Source organism: Carya illinoinensis, chromosome 9 (assembly GCF_018687715.1).
Source record: "Carya illinoinensis cultivar Pawnee chromosome 9, C.illinoinensisPawnee_v1, whole genome shotgun sequence".
Taxonomy (NCBI): Eukaryota; Viridiplantae; Streptophyta; class Magnoliopsida; order Fagales; family Juglandaceae; genus Carya; species Carya illinoinensis.
In genome coordinates this window covers 20,974,078-20,982,029 of record NC_056760.1, presented here as the reverse complement: position 1 = coordinate 20,982,029, position 7,952 = coordinate 20,974,078, and positions in this window count along the sequence as shown.

The following is a 7,952-nucleotide window of genomic DNA, read 5'->3' as shown; positions in this document are numbered from 1 at the left end:
GTGAGTTTTTGGGAGAGATGAATTGGAGCTTGTCTCAACAACAAGAATTCTTTTAAGCTATGTGTGTCTAGAACTAAAAATATCTATTCATGTAGTTAGGCGCAAATATATGTTATGAACATTGTTGTATGCATGTAGGCTTCTCTCTTGTACTTCCCACTTTGCAAACATTGATGTATTTTCTTGGTCTTAATTGATTGGGGACATATTGGAATGAAGTTAATTATGTGTTATATAAATTCTGTCATATGGATCATGTGAATTTTTTCTCTTGGTAATTTTCACGTGCATGTTTTTCCCAATATTTTGGACATGAGAATGGCCTAATAGGAAAAACTTCTAATTATTTCTGACAATTGTAGTAACAATCGTGGGGTAAGAAAATATTGTCTATTTTTTCAAGGATAATTGATAATTAGTGATGGTAACAATTCGTGGTAAAAGTTTTAAAAACAAGTATGGTTGGGAAAATAGGTAATTTGCACTACAAAAATTCTATTTCATATAGGTATTGTTTATGGGAAAAGGTAACCTATGTGGAAAAAAGGTGCAGCCCTCACCCTTACTGACGGTTGAGTTTGGTTGGGAAAGTATTTATTTCCATCAAAATTTTTCATCAGTTAAACCATAAACCACTGGTACTATTAGTGGCGAAATGTATTATTTCTCACGAGGAAAGCCAAAATCATGGTTTATTTGTCGCGAGCTCATAAGCCTTTCTCTGCCATTTTCATCATCGAAAAAAGTAGTTTTTTCCCACGAGTTAAGATTTTGGTGGAAAAAGAGACTTTATCTCACCAATTTTATTTCACGAGAATCCCACAACCGAAATTGGTGAGCAAAAGGTGGAAGTCATGCATTTTGCCACCATAGTACCTCTCGGGAAAAACAGGTATTTATTGTAATGGGCGCCCTTAGTGAGGATGCCCCTCATGCTTCCCATTTTGGGATGCAAGGTGGTTATGCCAGGCATTATGCCTAGAGTTTTGGGTGGTAAAGGTTAGCCTTTGAGGCCAATTGATAGTTACCATATGAGAATTGATTTTAAATTAGTTATCCTTCCTCACATGGACACGAATTCTAGTTTTGGAATGCTCTTTCTCAAATATCTGTTCTCTGTGAAAAGGTTCTTAAGTTGTGGGCATTCTGAGTGTGCTCCTAGTTTTATCTACGTAGCACACTCACTCATTAGGCGGAGACGAATTTAAATTGAATGGATATTGGAATGCGGGGTTCACTCGTAGAACAACTACACAAATTGACCTTGAGATGTTTTCCTTCCTCTGTGAAGATTTTCATAAACTAGCTCTAACATTCACCCATACATCATGTGACTTTATGTACATAATCCATAGTAGATTCTACATCGTTGTATACAGGCATGCCATGCTTCAACTTATGTTGCCCTAAAACCCGGTATTCTTCCGTGTATGACCGTACGTATAATATGGGTCTAGCATGTCATCTTTTAGACATGGTTGTACAGTCCATATAATTAATGTAATGTATAGAATTTGTGGCAACAATAACCGGTTTTAATCAGAAGAGAAAGGGATTGTAAGCAATAATTTTGTGAAGCTCTTCAAGAAGTTCAAATAGATGATCATGTATGATGAAATTTCCACTTTCTCGTTCACATGATGCTCAATCCAACGTGGTACAACTTACTTTTGTTAATATGCTGGCCATCCTATTAAAATTATTGTGAACGAAATTCTACGTCCGCATGCATCTCAACGTCCTTTTTTCTTTTCAAAAAGCTTTGAGTTGATGATGTCTTGTCGAGCCAAGGCCATTAAGCCTATTCTCACAATCTCTCTCTCTCTTTTTTTTTTTTCACTAGATTCTTCATGGGAAATTAAGGAACAAATTATTGGCCCGGCATTAGAGCGAAGATAATATGTGTATGTCATCGATCATTGAATATTACGTACAATATATGTTGCTCATTTAGATAGTGGATTTATGTTTGTGGATTACGCATACACTGAAGGAAAGTGTTATGGTGCATGGCCAGAGAGAGCAAAGTGATCCTTTAGCATGTGGGACGACAGTCGAGAGTCATCACCAATACCAAGTTGCATGATTTTCTACAAATACGTCATGCAGATTAGCACGTAGTGATCATACACACTGTACCTTTGTAATTGGCAAAGATTAGGCCGGCTGTAATCGAGCTGAACCGAGTCGGTTTTTGGCTTACCGACCTCAGCTCAACTCAAAATACTCGAGCCCGAACTCGAGATTTTTTTAATCTTTATTCGAACTCGACTCGATAAATTAAAATCTCAACTCGAACTCAAGCATGAGCTCGTCCTACAAACGAGTTCGAGTCGAATCAAACTCGAGCTCGAGCTTGAAATTTTTTTAATAAAATTTAATAATTAATAAATAAAAAAAGAACTAATATTGAATTTATACAACTAACAAGTAGAACCTCTATTAAATTATAAAATTTTTAAAAATTTATAAATAATTAATATCTAACTAGTTAATATTTATCCAAAATAACAGTATATTGTATGCCTACATATATTATTAATACATACACTTAATATGATAGCATATATATATTTCATGTATGATTCTCACATACTAATATATGAAATTATTAAATTTTATCGACTAATTATTATACAAATTATAAAAAATATACCTATAAAGTATGTTCATTATATAAACACAAGTAATTAGAATAAATATTATATATTTAATTATAAAAGTAGTATGCTTATATTATTAGTTAATAAATATATACATGCATAGGTGTATGTATATATTTATCAATATATGAATGAGTTTTAATCGAGTCGACTCGAGCATAAACGAGTAAGCCTAAACGAGCCTTAGCCGAGTCGAGTCCAATTTTGTCGGGTATGTGTCATTTACAAATCGAGCGGGTATCTACTTTCACGAAAGAGCTTTTTTTTTTTTTTTTTTCACGAGTCGAATTCGATTCGAGTTTAACCGAATGAGTACCGAGTGGGTTATCGAACAGACTAACTCATTTACAACCCTAGCAAATATCAATGATTGAAGGATTGAAAGTTTTAAGAATTTGGGGTTTAATGTGTGCGGTAGTAATGTGCAGCTAGTACTTAAATTGGTAGCAAAAGAAGTGAAGGGTAAAGATCATTAACTTTTGATAAACTTGCTAGACTTACCTTTGTTAGTGTATTTTCTGCGGATGAATAACAACAGTATGGTCAGATGACCCTCCCCACTCATGCGATGATGGTTTGCATGGAATGCTAACTCACGGCTGGCTTAATGATAAACGATTGAGAGCAATATTTTGAATACCGTACTGGATGTCGTACTGGAACGAAATATTTCGATACCGATTCCGTTTCGGAATAGTCGATATATGATCAATAAATTATATATATAAGTATATATATAAATTATATTCTAAAATAATAGTCTATATATGAATAAATTATATACATTAATATATATATATAAATTATAAATAGTTTGATCTGAATCGGGGGTTAAAAATGAATTTGTAGTTTGAAGAAATGATAAAAAAAAAATTAAAGGCCGAAATACGGGCAAGTACATAGGCCGGTATAGGTCGAAATATCGGCCAGTATTTAAACTGATACAAAACAAGTATAATATCTATATCGGACCAATGACCGATACGGCATATATTGGTCGATATGGCCGGTACGATATGATATTTAAAACAATGATTGAGAGTAAAGGAAACAAGTGTTTACGTGATTGGGTGTTGGGGCCTACGTTCTCGGATATCGCGTGTAAATCCACTATAAATAGAGGTTGATACATGCTCGATTTCCTCGCTATGCCTTCTACAAGTAACTCCCATGGAGCTCTCTCATAGGACTGACTGATGTAGTAGGAGCCCTCTGGTTCTTTTTCTACTCCCGCGGAAGTCGATTCTCCTTTCCAAGATGCAAATCTGGAAACTCCCTTCTCTCTTGCCCATTATTTGCCTCTTCAAGTCCCTTCTCATAACTTTTTGTCCTATCCTCTAGATTTATGTCCTATCTTTGTTTGATGTCCAGTAAAGCCTCAGTTGACAACTCTCCACTCCTCCCTTTCTCTTTTTATACCCTTACATAAAGGGCCTTCAATCTTCAACTCTTGGTGGGCTCTAATCTTGCACTTATTTTATACCCAACAACCTTCTTTCACATTGATAATGGTGTAACTTTAACTTAATTATATGGTATACAACAGGAACGAAACCAGGATTTATGTAAAGGGGCTGTACGATATATAAAAATTTGCCTATAATAAAAATGAAAATATTACCTAAAAGCCTGCATAAGTATATAGGAAGTTTCAAATTTGAATGTAAAATAAAAAATAAACTCATTTAACATGCCAATTGATCGATCTCAATATTTTTAAACAAGTTAAGATTATTAATTATCATATTCGTTCTCAATATAGACTAGCAAATAATTTATAATTAAAGTTGTCATTTATTTTGTTTTGAAACCTTATCTCAACAATATTAAAAGCTGAAAAATTTCGTTCAATGTATTTTTTATTTTGAAACCTAGTCTTGACTCTTAACAACGTTAATGATTTTAAGTTTTTTACTTGTCCATATTGTTCAACTTAAGGTTTAAAACTAAAAAGTAAAGAAAATGACCCATGAAAAGTCATTATGATATTGGAAACTAATTTAAATGACGTAAAACATAATAAATCAAATTAAAAAATGTGAGTTTACATGATGAATCGATGAGCATATATATGATTTATGGAGAATAAAATATATTGGAGATTAAAAAAACTCACATCTAATACTCTTTTATTTTTAATTTTACATAATTTCAAATGAAATTAATTCATCACTGGTATACAATAATAATAAAAAAAAAATGGGGGGAGTAGATAATGTGGTTTTATAACACTAATGATATAATATGATGGCTATGATTTCGTTTATAGAAGCAATTAAAATCTCATAATCTAAAACTTATACAGTATATGGCTAGAAATAGATTCTTGTGAAGCCGACTGCTTGATTTTTGTAGAAGCTGTTTGTAAAGGGGTCTATTTATGAATAGTGTGTAAATATTTATAAACGGTAGTAAAATCTCTCAAAATTAGCTTTCGGCCACCACGAGCCACGAGGGGGCTTGGCTCGATCAAACAAGGTGGCCCAGATCATATGTTCTTCCACTGACACTGACGTTCTTTTGCTGGTGTACCGGTCCATTCTCCGGTTCCTACATTCCTATGTTTCCATTCTTTCGAATTGATAATCAAGATAGAGTGATAATGGAAGCCTCTTACAGCCAGTCCAGACAAATAAGATGCAGCATACATCGATTCACTATGACTTTTAATCGCAATCTTATAGTATGTATATCAAATTATATAAAAACTACTTCAAGCAGCTTTCCCTTAGTGGAAAATTGGTGAAAGCCAATTTTTGGCTCCAGATCTCTCTTTTTTATTCCACTTCTGTTGCATTTATTTATTTTGGGATGATTGTTTGCTAAGAATTCTTAAAAGCTTTTCTTGTATATATTTTATCTACACTTTACAATGAGGCACTGCCTCTCAATATATACTTGTTCAAGACAGCATAAAAGGAGGAATATTCTTCTTGAAATTTTTACAGCTAATAGTATAAGACAAAGCTTTATAATGGGTGCATGGTGGATGACGAACTGCAGACTGGGATTCCTTCAGGAGTTGTCGTGAAGTGCTGTTGAGTAATGGTGGCAATACTGGTAGTGCTTGTGCTGCGTGGTGGTTGTGCAGAATGCTCTGCATGGTTTGTATGCGGTGCGTAAGGAGCATTGGCAACAGCAGCAACGCTATTTCTGGGTGTTGGCCATGCCTTATAGTCTGCATGGCGTGCATGCAGTGTACGTAATGGTTGAAGAGGCCCCCTCAAGTCAAGCTGGAGTGAACGTAGTCGTAGATTTGAGCAAATTGACTGAAATTTTCCTGCGGACAATGGCTTTGTTAGAGCGTCTACCAATTGATCCATGCTCGAGATGAAAGCCACCGTGAGTGACTTATTGAGAACCCGGTTGCGCACAAATTGGAAATCAATTTTCACGTGTTTTGTTCTGACATGGAAGACAGGGTTGGAGGAGAGGTACGTTGGGTCGAGATTATCGCAGTAGAGTATTGGTGTCGTGGTAAGGTTGATGGCCAAATCTTTGCAAAGGTTTTGTATCCATATAATTTCAGTAGTGGCATTTGCCACTGATTTGAACTCAGCTTCAGTGGAGGACCTTGCGATAGTGGCTTGCTTTTTGGATGACTAGGAGATTAGGTTGCAGCCAGAAAATATACAATAGGTGCTGGTGGATTTTCTATCTTCTGGACAGCCAGCCCAATAGGCATCCGACATGGCCGTGATATGCATGGATGGTGATTCAGATAACTGCAAGCCGAGATGAGGTGTATTCTTTAGGTACCTTAGTATCTGTTTTACTGCCTTCCAGTGAGGGAGCCTTGGTGCATGCATGTATTGGTAGACTTTGCTTACTGCAAAAGCCAAATCTGGTATGGTGAAAGACAGGTATTGAAGAGATCCTACAGTGCTTCGATAGAGAGATGTGTCTTCAAACACAGGACCATGGTGCATGCTCAATTTTTCTGACACTGCCATTGGTGTTGTTACGGGTTTGGCATGTTGCATGTTGGTCCTTTCAAGTAAGTCAGCAATGTACTTGCTCTAAGTGAGGAGAATGCCATCAGTGTTGTATGTTACTTCAATACCAAGGAAAAAGCTGAGTTTGTCGAGAGTGGTGATTGGGAAGTCTGTGCTTAATTCATGAACCAAGGTTGTTATAGCAGCCATGTTGGAGCCAGTGATGAGCAAGTCATCAACATATACCAGTACGTAGAGAGTGATGGAGCCAGTGATTTTAACAAATAATGAGGAGTCGGCAAGTGAAATATTGAACCCAAGTTCCATAAGTTTCTGGCTCAAACGAGAATACCATGCCCTTGGTGATTGCTTTAAACCATGAATTGCCTTTTTAAGCTTACAAGCGTGTGTGGGATACTCTTGATGCTTGAAGCCTTGTGGTTGAGCCATGAAAACTGTTTCTTCTAGAGGTCTATGGAGGAAAGCATTTCGAACATCATATTGTTGAACCGGCCAGCCTTTTGTTGTAGCAAGAGCTAGTACAAGCCGTATGGTTGTAGCTTTAACCACGGGACTGAATGTTTGGTCATAATCGATGCCAGATTGTTGCAAAAATCCCTTTGCCACTAGACGTGCTTTTCTTTTTTCAATGGTGCCATCTGCACGTTTCTTAGTTCTAAAAACCCATTTGCAGGAGACTACATTTTGGGCTTCAAACGTAGGGACCAACGTCCAGGTTTCATTTGCAAGTAGAGCATGAAACTTGTTTTTCATGGCTATTCTCTAAGCTGGAAATTTTTTGGCAATTGAGTAACATGTAGGTGTTTCGGGAATAGGTGGAAGAGAGGTTGAGAGATGAGCTTGAGGTGGTGGTGGCCATCGGACAGTGCCATCAATATATTGGCGTGGGCGGATGGATGTGGTTTGAGAGCATGTGATGATGGTTCCACATGGTGGCTGCGTCTGATCCTGAGTGTTAGGAACTTGGGAATTTTGAGGTATGTTTGGAGAAGGTGAAGGACTAGGTGGTGGACCTAGTATGAATTGATCTTGGTTGGTTGGGTTGAAAATTGGCAAAAAAGTATGGGTGGGTTCAGTTGGTAGCTTAGGTTCAATTATGATCTTTGTTTGGAAGGGAAATGAGGTCTCATCGTGTTTGATGTCCTTTGAGATGTAGATTCTTTTTGTAGGAATATGATAGCAAATTGATCCACGATGGGCTGGGCTCTCACCAAATTAAACACATTGAAGGGACCTAAAATTAAACTTGTGATGGTTATATGGGCGTGTAAGATGCCAACAGGCTGATCCAAAAACACATATTTGTTTGAGATTTGGCTCCTTTTTGTGAAGC